Source organism: Rhinolophus sinicus, linkage group LG01 (genome assembly GCF_036562045.2).
Source record: "Rhinolophus sinicus isolate RSC01 linkage group LG01, ASM3656204v1, whole genome shotgun sequence".
Taxonomy (NCBI): Eukaryota; Metazoa; Chordata; class Mammalia; order Chiroptera; family Rhinolophidae; genus Rhinolophus; species Rhinolophus sinicus.
Window position 1 is genome coordinate 102,052,887 of NC_133751.1, and position 17,000 is coordinate 102,069,886.

The following is a 17,000-nucleotide window of genomic DNA, read 5'->3' on the forward strand; positions in this document are numbered from 1 at the left end:
CGTAACAGTTTGGTCTCCAACAAAGAACATATTGATGTTACTAAAGTGTAAAATAGACCTAAGAATTTAAAACTACTGTATAGTGCAAATTATATACTTAGCTCACTAAACCACAGCTTTCACAACTTACTTTTTAAAAACAAAAGTTGGAGGATGTTTTTAAATATGTTAACACTTGGCATAGAATTTGTACCTGGCCCTTGGTAAAAAATTGTTGTTACTAAAACTTCTCTGTATCTATATTTATGGAGATACATGAAAGATATTCCAAAAACTAAGATAAGAAGGTATTTAAAAGATAAACTTAGAAACTGATTCCTGATATTTTCACTTCTCAAATTACACAAGGTACACAATACATCAATATTCACAAAGAGATGAATATTGTTATGGCTCTTCCCTTCCCCACCTCATGTTGCACTGTATTACAAAAACAACAGACTTTCTTATGCTGGAGGGACAAAGGCCATCATGACAAGTCCTCTCTCCAGGGCTCTGGCTCAAGCCTCACGGTGTAGGGAAGAAGGCCACTGAGGACGAAATGAGAAAATGTCCTACTTACACTGTATTCAGAACTACACTTTGCACTCTCAACTAACCACAGTCCTTAGATGGAGGTAACACTTCTTTTCCATGAGATGTTGTGATTCCCTCGGGGGGGCAGGGGAGGGAACATGGCCTAGTGGACCTGTCTTCTGGAAATTTACTGTCAGCCCAAATACAATTGAATTTAATGGAATCTTAGCTGAAAATTTGTAAAAGACATACAATAGAAATAAAGATAGATAGAGTTCAATCTGGGAGAGGAGAAAGCAGGTAAAATACTTCAACATAAAATATTTAAATTAGTTATGTTCCTAAAATATGCAAAATTAAGAAACTGCCTCAATTTTTATTTTCTTTCTGCCTAATAAAATACATATGATTTCTATAACTTTTCTACTGACTTTTTCTTCCAAGTTCTCTGCTTTCAAACCACAAAAGAAAGTAGTTGATAAAAGGAGAAATCTATGTAATAAAACATATGCTCATTAAATAAATATTCAGGAAAATAGGACAATATAATTTCTATAAGAAAAATGCAATATTTCACAATCTACACAAAATTTTACGAAATTTTGTAAAAAGGAAAAATTATATACATTATTTAGATTTTTAAAAAGATTTTCTATTTCCTAAACAAAGAGTATTTTGGGATTCTTCCTGTTCAACTGTGTGACTATGGATTTGATGTAATTCAGGGTTTCTCAATTTTGGCACTATCAAAAGTTTGAGCTGTATAATTTTTTTGTTGTCTTAGGATCTACCTTTTTTACTTTTCCATTTTTCTTTTTTTTTCCCCAAATGACCTAAAATTCCAGAAGGAAAAAAATGGATGGGAGCATTAGAACCTGATGAGTTTATGAAAGAGTATGACAGGGAAACAAGTGGGTCATCCTGTACATTGTGGGATGTTTAGTGACATCCTGGACATGCCAGTAGCACCTCCGCTACTCTGCCACACCTCACCACCACCAATTTTAATAAGAGGAAATGTCTCCAAATGTTGCCAAATTTCCACTGAGGGGCATATCCAGCCCTGGCTGGGAATTCACTGATGTGAATCTTTGTCATGGATAGAGAAGGAACAAATATTTATTGTATGCTATCATAAAGCTGTGAATTATGAGCTATCCAATTGTGAAAATACAGTTTCTGCTTTTAAGGAAGTTACAATGTAACTGGAATTACAAACTGTACTTATATGATTATCTAAAGAGCAGAAGATTAAAAATATAAACTCAAAACTACACACATATCACATATATACATAGATATACAATGTCATATAGATAGATACAGATATAGATATAGAGTTGTCTAAGAAATTATCGAGACAATCTCAGTGCTGCAAGTCCAAAGGTGAGAGGACCCATAATGGAAGCATCAAGAAAGGCTTTATGGAATAATACAATTTTAGCTGAGACTTCAAGGTTAGGTATGGAGAGAAAACGCTGAATAAAAACATTTTGCCCATCTCTCTAGAAGCACAGGTAATGCAATTCTGGAAAGGAAGATTGTGAAAGAAAGAAAAAAGAGAGAGAGAAAGGATCCTTCTCTTTTCATTTTTAAAAATAATTTATGCTTTGATTATATTGGGAAATAAAAAAATATTTCTCCATAATTACTGACATTCATTTATCTGTCAAGTTTCAATCATATGATTTTCAAAGAGCCTGAAGCAATATTTTGTATTTTACATATTTTAAGTTGTAAAGTTTTGACCTTAGAAAAAAAGCAAGCTAAGAAATAGATATGTTGGATAGTTATTAAAATAGAATATAGTGTAAACTCTCAGGTAATTTTTTTTTTTTATTTCTCATAGGCAGAACTCATACACAACAACTATTGCTCTGTTTTGACTCAACAAAATTTCCTTAACTTTCTGAATCTTACTGTTCTTAACCTTATATTAAATAATAATTAAAAGTTAATTATTAATGTCCCAAAAAAAGTGATAATACTATAATAGAAAGCTACTTCATCATTTGGGCTTAATAGCTACCATTATTGAGTCCTTAAGTCTAGGCCCAATACTAAAAATTTTAGTTCTTTACTCCATCCTCAATTCTGATAGATAACCAGTGTGAAAACATAAAATTTTTGAAGAAAGTAAACATAACATGTTCCACATGAAGAAAAGTTACTTTGGAAAAATAACTTACTAAATTTTACTGACCTCCTTCTATGCTGGTAGATGAATTTAGAAATAAGCATTTAATGGGAGAAAAATAGAAGTTTAGGAAAATATTATCTGGTAAATTTTGTCAATTTTTAATAAATTTTAATAGATTTACATCTTCTATTTTGTCTCTATCTTTCCTTACTTCTATTTTTCATTGAACCTCAAATTATGCTACAAATAAATATTTAATTTGCAGAGATACTAAAGCAGGCTTCCTTTTTTCTGAATTGATTAAGTAACATAAAAGTGCAATTTTTTAAAAAGAAAAAAAGGACTGAGACCTTAGTAACTTAAAATTTTAATCTGTTTTAAAGAACCAATGTGCAAAAACCTAAACAATAGCATCTTTCAGTTTAAATCTTAAATAGTTGGATTAACATATATCAAATGATGCATTATATCCTGTAAATATTGTCAACATTCTTCTTATCTGCCCAGTCTTTCAATTTTAATATGACCAAAACAACTGCAAAAAAGTGGGTAAATTATGTGTGTCCTGGCTAAATGCAAAACATCTACTAAAAAGAGTTGGCAGTAAACAATAATTTTGATCAATTTACATAATAAATTCAGGGAGAGATTGGAATGTGCTGACAAGCATTATCCCAATCTTTTAAAATTCTATTTATGGTTACACATTTATTTTGTATTTGAGACTATTCCTCCACGAAAGCAAAGGAATAGTAAAATAACTTCTTAAATTCCAGTTTATACATGAGACTTCAGATACTAGTTACATGGAAGGGCTGATAAAGAATTTATTCAAAGAGAAAACTAATTTTTTGCAATAGGCAAAATAATGAGGGAGTGAACTGTGCACATCACCATACATTTGTCAATAAAAAAAGAATTTACTATCATTATCAATGAAATTTTAAACTTTAGAATAAGTGACTATGTTTATAATTGTACATCTACTAAGTTTATATTATTAAGAAAATTTAAATATAAACTTGCTGTTGCCTATTCTGTTTTAAATGAACCAAACAAACATCACTCCAAAATTAGGAAAGTTTTGAGTATTTGATACCAAACTCATTGATCGTCAATCATTATTTTCTAATTATAACTAGAATGTACCAACAATTTTGCTAGACATGTATAAAATGTTTCATGTAAAATGCTGTCTTGCTGTTGCATCTTTATTCAACATCAAATTCCAGATGGGAACTATATTTCATGGTTCATAAAGCCAAATCCAGCTGCTACATTTGGACCTACATAAGGAATCCACATTTTATTACCTTCTCAGTGCTTATAAAACAATTGCTGTTGTTTCTTTAGCCGTGGTGTAAGTCATTCTTCTCAGTGCAAATGAGATATCCAAAAAGAACTTTTAATGTCTTTATAGTTGATTACTTGGCAGTGCTGTGGGTAATAGGATCCTGGGTTTACACCAGTTTCTAGATCTCTAAGCTAGTTAAAAAAAAAAAAAAAAAATCTTCAACGGTAACCGTAGATTGAGCGAATTACCAAAAGTGTTCATACAATTTCCTATTAAAACCCACAATGGTTATTAAATACTTCTGTAATCTTAGCTTTATTAAGAGACAGGAAGTGCACAGTTTCCTTTCTCTCCTCAATCAGCTAATCTGGCTCTTTGATGGTCATGCGTTTGGAATAACCACGGGGGTTTCCACCACAGCATAGTCTTCCCACAGCTAAATGGAATTAACCCTGTCAAGCCAAAAAAAAGAAAGAAAGAAAAAGAAAGGAAAGAAAAGAAAAAATGTATCTCATTGTTAGAATAGCAATACACTTGGAACTTTGAGTTAGTAGCTGTTATATTAAAATACAGTCAATTTGTGCTTAGGACATTTTTAGTAGGGCCATTGATAAAAAAAAGAAAAATCAATTTCAGAAAATTGGTATTACTCAACTTGAAAAATTACCCATGGTTATGCCTTATTACTATCTATAGATGTCAAATTTGGTATCTTCTCAATCATGTTCATTAAATACTCTTTTTTTAGCTTCAGAGTTAACATCTGCTACTCTTTTTAGCCAAAAGACCTAAAATACTAGAAGAGGTACAAATAGATGAAAAGTCAGTACCTGGTGAGTTAACGTAGCCGTATGACAGAGAGGCAAGTTTTCTATGAATTGGGAAGCAAGACTGTAGTGAACCACTGGATAATCCCTGTCCCGCTGAGTGGATTGCCCCCAGGTCTGATACAGCGCCAAAGCCTCTTATGCATATTGAGACAAAGCTTATTTCAAGCCGAACTCAGCTCTTCAAGCTACCATACCACTCTCTGACAACCTCCAGTAGCGCTGCCTCTGTATTTGTGTTTCCTGCTGTTTATATTTACTTGTTCCCAAAGCCACAATAGCTACAAAAACAAATACTTGTTAAGCAGAGCTTTGCATCGATACAGGTAAAGTGCTCTGTTCTCCTTCTTACGTGTGCATAGCTTGTGCAAATAGGTTTTTAACATATTCTGAGATTAATTTGGTAATTATAAACTAGTTTGGAAACACGTGTTAAACAACAGGTCATACAGTCACCATTTCAGTTCCAGAATAATTCTGTTTTGACCCTTGAGCAAAGATGAGCAAATGTGTATTCAAATAGAAATTTATTTGACTCGTCCACTTTCTTTGCCTTGTCAGGTCCCAATTGATATTCTGTTTGGATTTTCACTGCAATCTTTTTGACCTCTGGCAAGGGATTGTGCCTGATTACCTGATTTAAATGTTTGCAATGCGCTTTTAAGTTATTCTTTTAAATTGCACTAAATAGTATATAGGTGATTTCATGAAGGTATTTTTAAGTTAATTTCTACTTATTCTTCATAAAAATAGGATTATGCTCATTGTGGCTGCATGAATACATAGCCTATAATAGTGTTTGTAGTTTCTCTAGTACAAGAATGTAACCAAAATCCTCTAATATAATCTGACAGAGGTAATAAAGTACCTTTTAATAAAAGGAAAACAAAGAAGATTAAGTTAAGTGTAATCATATGTAAAATCGTGAAATTCAAAAATGGAAAAATGGACTTTAAGCTTTCTATGATTTAAGGTTAATAAAAGCACTAAGAATAACTGGGTGGTGAATGTATTTCATATCATTTTAAAACTCTATATTCAAAAAAAATCTTTACAAAGCAAAAAGGAAATAATATTCCTGCTATTAAGATATAGTTTTCTTCAGGGCTCATCGTTCTACTTATGTTATTACTAGACAGATTATTTAAAATCAGAAAATATATAATTGAATATTAATTAAACAGAATATGTTATGTCAAAATGTTAAGGTATTCCATGAGTACATCATGGATATAAGCTTTGAGAATCTAATTGGTTATCAGGACGTACATGTCTTCTTTTTCTTTTTAGTTATTTCTCTTTTTTTCCTTCAGAGAGTTACTCAAATCCTGTATAAGTTGATATAAATTTTAAAATTCACCATGTTCCTTTCCAAAAGTAAATGTTCAATACTAGAGACTCAAGACAAAAGTAAACATAAATAATGATCAAAATAATAATCTTGTAATTCACACTTTTAGCCTCAATTTGTACTGAAAAACCCCAGGCTTATCTTCAGTTACTCTCTTTACTAAACTATCATGGACAGCTTCATAGTCTTATAACAGATACCCAAATATCATATGAAAGATGAACACTATTGAAATAGAAACAGAAAAATAGGTGTGAATTTATAGCCCAAAATAATTGAAAAATATAAATAAGCAAGGCACTGTATGTCATTCCATTTCATTTGGTTTTTAGCTTTAACCAATATATTTGGCAATTACTCATTTTATTTAAATGAATAATGTTTGTTAATTCCAGGAAGTTTACACCGACCAGGAAATATTTCAAGCCACAGTTTTAGTAATTTCCTTCTTAAACCTTTTAAGATTAAAAGTGAATGTTTTGCTAATATTCTTTTAAGTGGAAATAGCACTCAGTCAGGACAGAAGGATGAAAAATAAGTCAGCTAATAGGAGATTGGAAAGTGGTCCTATACTTCCAGAGTGAGACAGAAAACACAGTAAAGAATTGTTATTCCTTTAGAACTTATTTGCACTTTTACAGTATTACTCACATGAACATATATAGTATGATACCCTTCGATTTTCTATATCCATCTTTTCATACCAAAGGGGGGAAATACGGTGGGAAAGCAGTAAAACCAATGGTTCTCACCTGGAGGTGATCTTGCCCCCTCGAAGACATTCACAGACACTTTTTGGTGATGACAAGTAGAGAATAAGGTGCTATGGAATCTGGTGGGTAGGGGTCAGGGATGCTGCTAAACATCCTGCAGCACAAGACAATCCTCTACAACAAAGAATTATCTGGCCCAAAATATCAACAGGGTCAAGGTTGGAAGACTATAACAATAGAAACAAAAACAAACAAAGCAAAAGGGATTCTCCATTGAGATTTTCTTTCTCTATTGTTTCCCTCCTTTCTGGTGGAAGATGGATAAAATCCAGGAGTAAATAATCATCGTTATCACCATCATGATTTCATGGATGCCTCCAATTTTCCCTCTAAAATAATATTTCAAAGTTCCAAGGCTATCCTTGTGGGTATCAACTTCTGTTTGGAGTGTCATCTCTTCCTCTTGGTACATTAAATCACAAATGCTACTCAGGATCAGACACTCAAAAGCAATACTAGCATTTTTCTGGACCTAGCCCATGGGAATAATATGTACTTTTAAAATGGGAGAAAGAAGAAAGGGAGAAACCAGGAGCCACAGTCCCTTAATCTCTACAAATTGCCTGGTAAACTAGGTTTACAAGGATGTCACCAAAGGAAATAAACCCTAAGGTGGGAAAAGTGGTAGAAAATTCTAAACTCATCCGCCATCCTGGGGTTTGGATGAAATTTGTTTCCCCTCATTTAAAAATGAAGAAATGAAACACAATAATCCTTTAGTCCAGCACCTCCCACAGTATATTTCTTAATAGCACCTCAAGAAAAGAATTCAATGGTCAAAACAATACTAGCAAAAATACTACTGTCATCCTTAGAGATTCTCAATAAACATTATATAGTAAAGAGTCTGAGAAATGTAGTAAAGTCTTATTTTAGAATTTTGATTAATCTAGTGCTTCTCAAACGTGACCAAAGGAATTATTTGTAGTAGGTTTTATTATCCTCATTGTACCTGTTAACATTTAGGAAGAACTAGCCCATTTTCCCTAATGTAGAATAAAACCATGCCCTTTCACACCATCTTAAGGAGCATATGAGCTTGCATATTTTACATATATCATAAAACAAAATGCTTTTCAGTTAAGATAATAAACAGTATCTCAAAGTGCTCAAAAGCCATCTAGCTAATGTGACACACACTAATTAGTAAAAGTGATAGAGAAGTTAAGTTCCCAAAACACCCTCCAATTAAAAGGAGCAATTCCAGCCAAAGCCAGGAAGACTTTCTAAAGCCATCTACTTTGTGCTAACATGAGCCTGTCCAAAGCATATCCAAATCTCAATAATCAAAATTATTTCTTTAATATTGCTGTAATTGAAATATTACCACATTATAGACGACATCATGCACTGGGTAAAAAAGAAACAAGAATTACCCCATTACATGTAGAACTTAAATATTGCTTATTCACACACCTTATGTGGTTATTCTTTTCATTGCCTTTTTTTTTTTTTTTTTTTTTTAAAGATTTTATTGGGGAAGGGGAACAGGACTTTATTGGGGAACAGTGTGCACTTTCAGGACTTTTCTCCAAGTCAAGTTGTTGTCCTTTCAATCTTAGTTGTAGAGGGTTCTGTTCAGCTTCAAGTTGTTGTCCTTTCAGTCTTAGTTGTGGAGGGCGCAGCTCAGCTCCAGGTCCAGTTGCCGTTGCTAGTTGCAGGGGGCGCAGCCCACCATCCCTTGCGGGAGTCGAACCGGCAACCTTGTGGTTGAGAGGACATACTCCAACCAACTGAGCCATCTGGGAGCTCAGCGGCAGCTCAGCTCAAGGTGCCATGTTCAATTTTAGTTGCAGGGGGCGCTGCCCACCATCCCTTGCGGGACTCGAGGAATTGAACTGGCAACCTTGTGGTTGAGAGCCTGTGCTCCAACCAACAACTGAGCCATCCGGGAGGCAGCTCAGCTCAAGGTGCCGTGTTCAATCTTAGTTGCAGGGGGCAGAGCCCACCATCCCTTGCGGGACTCGAGGAATTGAACTGGCAACCTTGTGGTTGGGAGCCCACTGGCCCATGTGGGAATTGAACCGGCAGCCTTCGGAGTTAGGAGCACGGAGCTCTAACCGCCTGAGCCACCGGGCCGGCCCCTTCATTGCCTTTTTTAAAATTGATTTCATTTCTTTATCATTCTTGTGATCTATGTCAAGTATATCCATTTGGTCTGTTTCTGAGTAAAAACAAGGGTTACTGGATTAATAATATTAAAAAAGCATTAGGGGAGAGATGCAAGATGGCAGATTAGGTAAATGCTATGCCTACTGTCTCCCAGGACCACACCAAAATTGCAAATAAATTATAAAACAATCAACCTCAAAAATCATCCGAAAATTAGCTGAACAGAACCCCTATAATGAAGGAAATAGAGATGAAGCCAAACTGACACTGGTAGGAGGAGCAGAGACTCAAAACAGGCTGACCCCAAATCCACAGACAAAGGTTAAACACCCAGAGAGACAACTCAGTGGCAGAGGTCCCCCCTGAAGAGGGAGGGGTCCCAGCCCCACACTGGGCTCCCCAGCCCAGAAGTCCTGTGCCCAGAAGAGGAGTTTCCATGACATCTGGCTGTGAAAATCAGTGAGGACTCTGTCTGCCCATGCTGGTGGAGTGAGGGTGGCAGGAAACCCAGATGCCCTCTTGTAGAGCCAGAACATGGACTCACTCACTCACTGGCACTCACCTGGTCTCTGGTGGAGGGGTGGCAGCTTGGAAGGCCCACGGACATCAGGGAAAGGGCTGAGTTGTGTGACTTCAGGACAGGAGCTGGAGGGACAGGAGCCATTGTTGGTCCTGTGTGGAGCCTGACACATGCGTGGCTTACAGGAGGACACCATCTTTTCAGAGTCAAGTCCTCCCCCAAGGGACCAAGTGTGGGACCCCTTTGATCTGGTGGAATCCATGCATGCACACTACCTTGGTGAGTCCCTGGGTCCCCACCCCTCACACAGATGATGCTACATTGCCAGGGAAACTCTTGACTATTGGGCTGCTGGCCCCACCCCATAGGCTGTAAAAGCCTGTTTGCAGCAGGTGGATGGCACGTGAAGGCCCAGGAAATGTTTGCTGGTGGGAAGTAACTCAAGACCTGCACTGCAGTGTCTCTTGGGCAGCTCTTGGGAACTTGCATGCCTGAGAAGGGTGGTGGCTGTCCATTGTGTTCTCAGGGCATTTTGGCAGGGAAGTTGTGGGTCCAGCACAGAGACTGAGACTGCATTGACTTTGTAGAAACCGCTGTCCACACCCCTTAGCTCCCTGGAACTCTGCCCCCCTGCAGCTGAATTGCCAGTGGCACTCTGGGTGCCTGGTTGGCCGGTCCTGCCCTACAAGCCATGGAGGTCTTTTATAGCAGATGACAGTCAGCGATGGTCTGGGGAGATTTTGATGGTAAACAGTGATCCAAAACCTACAACACAACCACTCTTGGGCAGCTCTTGGGAATTTGCAAGCCTGAGGCAAGTAGTGACTGGCTCTAAGGGCATTGTGAGAAGTGGTCATAGGCCAGGCATTGCCCCAAGGGGAATAGTGGCTGGATGCAGTGTTGTTGGGGCAATGTGTGAAGTGATCACAGTCCAGGCACTGGTGTAAGAACTGAATCTGCATCAGCTTTGTAAAAACCACAAGCCAAGTCTCATGACTCCCTGGGACTCCACCCCACCCAGGTAGTGCTGCATCACTGGGGACACTCTCAACACCAGGTCAACCAGCTCAACCCATGTACCTAGAGAGGCTCTTTGGGTGGCCTGCATGGGAGCTCCACCCAAAAGACACCAGAAACAACACATATAGAGGCCAGCTTATGGGCAGCTGGCAGGTAGCAATAGGCCTAGGGAGCCCTGAGCCTTTTGCTAAGCTTCCCCAGGCCAAATACTGGTGGCAGCCAGACTCTGTTCACAGTGAGGCCATCCCCACGTGCCTCCAGGTCCAGCACAGGCAGCAACCAACAACATATAGTTTTGTAGCTTCTACCAGCACAGGTCATTGGCAAGCTTGAAATTTGACTGTACGGGAGCTCCACCCAAAAGACACCAGAAACAACACATACAGAATCCAGCTTCAGACCACACCAGAGCACTACACAGCCCCACAAGCAGCACAAAAAAGGGGGGTCTCAACAGGCACAAGAGCCTGCAGGGGCAAACCCTCCTCTGAAGGGTCAGCCCCCACACAGCAGCTCATATACTGTGGGTATTGCCAATCCTCATAGCCAGTCAGCCTGGGAGTCAATTGCACCCACTGATGGGCCAAAAGCAGTCAAGGCTCAACTATAATATGAGAACACCCAACACACTCAAGGGACACTCCCAGAACACATGTACAGGAGATGAGGGAGACTGTGCCACAAAACCACACAGGACACATACTACATATGGCCACCCAGCAAAGACTGAGAGACTTAGGAGACCTACCTAACACAGAAGCAAAAAAAAAAGAGAGAGTGAGAGAGAGAGGCAGCCAGAATGAGGAAACAAAAAAACAGGTCCCAAATAAGAGAACAGAAACCTCCAGAAATAAAACTCAACAAAATGGAGGCAAACAGTCTACAAGAGACTCTGGTTATAAGAATGGTTATTAGACTTAGGGAAAATTTCAACAAAGAGATAGCAAGCATAAAGAGGACATAGAAACCATAAAAAAGAACCAGTCAGAAATAAAGAATACAATAATTGAAATGAAGGATACACTAGAAGGAATCAACAGCAGATTACATGAAGCAGAAGAGCAAATCAGCAATTTAGAAGACAATGTAGCAGATTTTGGGTAGAAGCTCCTTAACAAACTGTGCTGTACAAACGTACAGTTCTCAGAGCTAAAGGGAGACGCTCTATGAGGATATGTTTCCTGTCATATTTTTTCTAAGGGACACTTAGTTCATTCCATGGGACTGGAACCACCCCAGGACTCATCTCTTACAGAATTACGTGCTGCTTCAGGCATCCAAGTGTAAACAAGGCTCTCACAGTTCTAATATTTTTCTTAAATATTTAGAGTGTAAAGTGTGGTAGGACTTAACATTTCCTAAATTATACGTTCTGATCTCAGTGTTTTAAGTGCAACTCTGAAGATGAATTAAATTGTGTGTGTGTGTGTGTGTGTGTGTGTGTGTGTGTGTGTGTGTGTGTGTTTAAAGACAGTGTGTTACCTGTCTGTCACAAAAGATTTGTTTTTATGGGACTGGATGATACATTGTTGATTTTGTAGAAAATTCTATATTTTCAAATTTTTGATGTCCCAAATTTAATTCTACTAACAGACGCATGGAGTGGTTATGATGATGTGGAGGTAAGTAATTGGAAGTAAAAAGGTTCACAATAATCTAATTGCTTCAGACAAAATCTCGGGAGATACCTTTGATTTTTCCCACATTTTCATTACTGCAAATGCTCTATATTCTGCTTACAAAATAAGTATTGTGATTATATTGACTTTTCTACATCTCCACTGGAGATTAAGAACTCAATAGAAGAAATTAAGAATGAAATAACCAGCTTAGGTAATAGAGTTGACCAGATGGAGGAAAGAATCAGTGACATCGAAGATAGAAACCTGGAAATTACACGGATGGAAGAAGAAAGAGACTTGAGACTTAAAAGAAATGAAAGAACTCTACAAGAACTTTCTGACTCCATCAGAAAGAGCAATATAAGAATAATGGGCATACCAGAAGGAGAAGAAAGAGAGAAGGGAACAGAGAATATATTCAAACAAATTGTTGATGAGAACTTCCCAAACTTGTGGACAGAACTGGATCCTCGAATCCAAGAAGCAAATAGAACACCTAATTACCTCAATCCCAACAGGCCTTCTCCAAGGCACATTGTATTGAAGCTGTCTAAAATCAACGACAAAGAAAGAATCCTCAAGGCTACCAGGGAAGGAAGATGGTAACCTTCAAAGGAAAGCCCATTAGATTATCATCAGATTTTTCAGCAGAAACTCTACAAGCCAGAAGGGAGTGGAACCAAATATTCAAACTATTGAAAGAGAGAAATTATGAGCTAAGAATAATATATCCAGCAAAGATATCCTTTAGATATGAAGGAGGAATAAAGACCTTTCCAGACATACAGAAGCTGAGGGAATTTTCTAATACACGACCTGCACTACAATACTAAAGGAGGCTATTCGACCACCACCAACAGGGACAATTTGTGGCAACCAAAACATAAAAAGGGGGAGAGTAAAGGCCTGAATCAGAATATGGGAATGGAGAAAGTAAGTGTGCTGAAGAAAATGGAATACTTTAAATGTCAAACTTTCTTTTGCATAAATTTAAGGGTAACCACTCAAAAAAATCCAGAACTGAAATATATACTGTAATAAAAGAAGAAACAGAGGGAAACATCACAGAACACCACCACACAGAAATAATAGACAACTACAAAAAGACAAAGAAACAATGGAGACACAGCCTTACCAGAAAACTAAAGATAGAATGACAGGAAATCCTCACATATCAATAATCACCCTAAATGTAAATGGACTGAACTCACCAATAAAAAGGCACAGAATAGCAGATTGGATCAAAAAACTAAACCCAACCATATGCTGTCTCCAAGAGACACATCTCAGCTACAAGGACAAGCATAGACTCAAAGTGAAAGGGTGGAAATTGACACTCCAAGCAAATGGTACCCAGAGAAAATCAGGTGTAGCCATAATGATATCAGATGAAACAGACTTCAGGTGAAAAAGATAACAAGAGACAAAGATGGACATTTCATAATGGTGAAGGGACTATACAACAAGAAGACATAACAGTCATCAATATTTATGTAACCAATCAGGGAGCACCGAAATATACCAAGCAACTACTAACAGAACTAAAGGGAGAAATTGACCAAAACACAATTATACTAGGGGACTTAAATACATCATTGACAGCTATGGATAGATCATCCAAACAGAAAATAAATAACGAAATAGCAGCCCTAAATGACACATTAGATGAAATGGACATAATTGACATTTATAGAGCACTTCATCCTAAAACATCAGACTATACATTCTTTTCTAGTGTACATGGAACATTCTCAAGGATAGACCATATATTGGGACATAAAATCAGTCTCAACAAATTTAAGAAGATTGAAATCATACCAAGCATATTCTCTGATCACAAGGCTTTGAAATTGGATATCAACTGCAAAAAGAAAGCAAGAAAACACAAATACATGGAGATTAAACAACATACTTTTAAAGAAGGACTGGGTCAAAGAAGAAGTTAGAGGAGAGATCAAAAGATACATAGAAACAAATGACAATGAAAATACATCCTACCAAAATTTTTGGGATACAGCAAAAGCAGTTTTAAGAGGGAAATTTATCTCATTACAGGCCTATCTCAAGAAACAAAAAAAAATCTCAAATAAATAACCTCATGTTACACCTTAAAGAACTAGAAAAAGAAGAACAAGTGAAACCCAAAGTCAGCAGAAGAAGGGAAATAACAAAAATCAGAGCAGAACTAAATGAAATAGAGAACAAAACGACAATAGAAAAAATTAATGTGACAAATCTGGTTCTTTGAAAAGATTAACAAAATTGACAAACTCTTGGCTAGACTCACTAAGATAAAAAGAGAGAAGACACTGATTAACAAAATCAGAAATGAAAAAGGGGACGTTATCATGGACACCACAGAAATTCAAAGGATCATCCAAGAATATTATGAAGGACTATATGCCACCAAATTCAACAACCTAGAAGAAATGGACAAGTTCTTAGAAACATAGAGCCTTCCAAGGCTGAACCATGAAGAACTGGAAAATCTAAACAGACTGATCACCAGTAACGAAATTGAATCAGTCATCCAAAACCTTCCCAAAAGCAAAAGTCCGGGACCAGATGGCTTCACTAGTGAATTCTACCAAACCTTCAAAGAGGATCTAATACCAATCCTGCTCAAACTCTTCTAAAAAATTGAAGAAGAGACAGTACTCCCTAACTCATTTTATGAGGCCAACATTACCCTGATACCAAAACCTGGTAAGGACAACACAAAAAAAGAAATCTGCAGACCAATATCTCTGATGAATACTGATACAAAAATTCTAAACAAAATTCTAGCAAATCGAATACAACAATGCATTAAGAAGATTATTCATCACAACCAAGTGGGGTTCATCCCAGGGGCACAAGGATGGTTCTACACCCTCAAATCCATCAATGAGATACATCACATAAACAAAATAAAGGACAAAAATCATATGATTATATCAATTGATGCAGAAAAAGCATTTGACAAGATACAACATCCATTTATGATTAAAACACTTAATAAAATAGGTATAGAAGGAAAAATACCTTAACATAATAAAGGCCATATATGACAAGCCCTCTGCTAATCTCATAATTAATGGTGAAAAACTGAAGCCCTTTGCTCTACATTCAGGAACATGAAAGGGCTGTCCCCTATCACCTCTGCTTTTCAACATAGTGTTGGAAGTCCTTGCCAGAGCAATCAGGCAAGAGAAAGAAATAAAAGGCATCCAAATTGGGAATGAAGAAATTAAATTATCACTCTTTGCAGATGACATGATGTTATATATAGAAAACCCTAAAGACTCCACCAAAAAGCTATTAGAAACAATCAACGAATACAGTAAAGTTGCTGGCTACAAAATCAACGCACAAAAGTCCATTGCCTTCCTATATACTAACAATGAAATCTCAGAAAAAGAAATACAAAAAACAATTCCTTTTGCAATTGCAGCAAAAAGAATAAAATACCTAGGAATAAACTTAACCAAGGATGTGAAAGACCTATATGCTGAAAACTATAAGACTTTTTTGAAAGAAACTGAAGAAGACACAAAGAAATGGAAAGACATTCCGTGCTCATGGATTGGAAGAATCAACATAGTTAAAATGGCCATATTACCCAAAGCAATACACAGATTCAATGCAATCCCCATCAAATCCAAATGGCATATTTTAAAGAAATAGAACAAAAAACCATCAGATTTGTTTGGAACCACAAAAGATCCTGAATAGCCAAAGCAATCTTAAGAACAAAGAACAATACTGGAGGTATCACACTCCCAGACTTTAGCTTGTACTACAGGCCTATAATCATCAAAACAGCATGGAATTGGCAGAAAAACAGACACATAGACCAATGGAATAGAATTGATAACCCAGAAATAAAACCACATAAATATGGACAGATAAGTTTTGACAAAGAAGCTAAAAACATACAATGGAGGAAAGACAGCCTCTTCAATAAATGGTGCTGGGAGAATTGGATAGCCACGTGCAAAAGAATGAAACTAGACTGCTATCTGTCACCATGTACCAAAATTAATTCAAAATGGATCAAAGACTTAAGCATAAGACCTGACACAATAAACTGCATAGAAGAAAACATAGGTACTAAACTTATGGACCTTGGGTTCAAAGAGCATTTTATGAATTTGACTCCAAAGGCAATGGAAGTAAAAGCTAAAATAAACGAATGGGACTATATGAAACTTAAAAGCTTCTGCACAGCAAAAGAAACCATTGACAAAATAAAGAGGCCACCAACTGAATGGGAGAAGATTTTTGCAAACAGTGCCTCCGATAAGGGGCTAGTATCCAGAATATACAAGGAACTCATGCAACTCAACAACAAAAAAACAAACAACCCAATTGAAAAATGGGCAGAGGACTTGAAGAGACATTTCTCCAAAGAGGACATACAAATGGCAAATAGACATATGAAAAAATGCTCAACATCACTAATCATCAGAGAAATGCAAATCAAAACCACAATGAGATATCACCTCACCCCAGTCAGAATGGCTATCATCAACAAGACAAATAGTAACAAGTGTTGGAGAGGCTGTGGAATAAAAGGAACCCTCATACACTGTTGGTGGGAATGCAGACTGGTGCAGCCGTTATGGAAGGCAGTGTGGAGGTTCCTCAAAAAATTACGAATAGAATTACCATATGACCCAGCAATCCCTCTCCTGGGTATCTACCCAAAAAATCTGAAAACATTTATCCATAAAGACACGTGTGCTCCAATGTTCATTGCAGCTTTGTTTACGGTGGCCAAGACATGGAAACAACCAAAATGTCCTTCGATAGATGAATGGATAAAAAAGTTGTGGTATATATA

General features: G+C 36.9%; 1 long non-coding RNA gene across 14 annotated transcripts in view; it reads right to left on the minus strand.

The window, feature by feature from the left end:
• Positions 1-17,000, minus strand: part of LOC109456544 (uncharacterized) — a 119,899-nt gene that overhangs the window by 15,604 nt on the left and 87,295 nt on the right. For 2 of the 14 annotated variants that reach the window (XR_012496853.1, XR_012496847.1), the window contains exons 1-2: positions 4,781-5,228; positions 3,970-4,141 (exon numbers count right to left, since the gene is read on the minus strand). The exons of 8 other annotated variants lie outside the window; for them this stretch is intronic. This is a non-coding gene — a long non-coding RNA (uncharacterized LOC109456544). Of the gene's footprint in view, positions 1-3,969; positions 4,142-4,780; positions 5,897-9,575; positions 9,659-17,000 lie in introns of those variants that run through there. 4 more of the 14 variants (XR_012496855.1, XR_012496849.1, XR_012496850.1 and 1 more) reach the window with 3 other exon arrangements.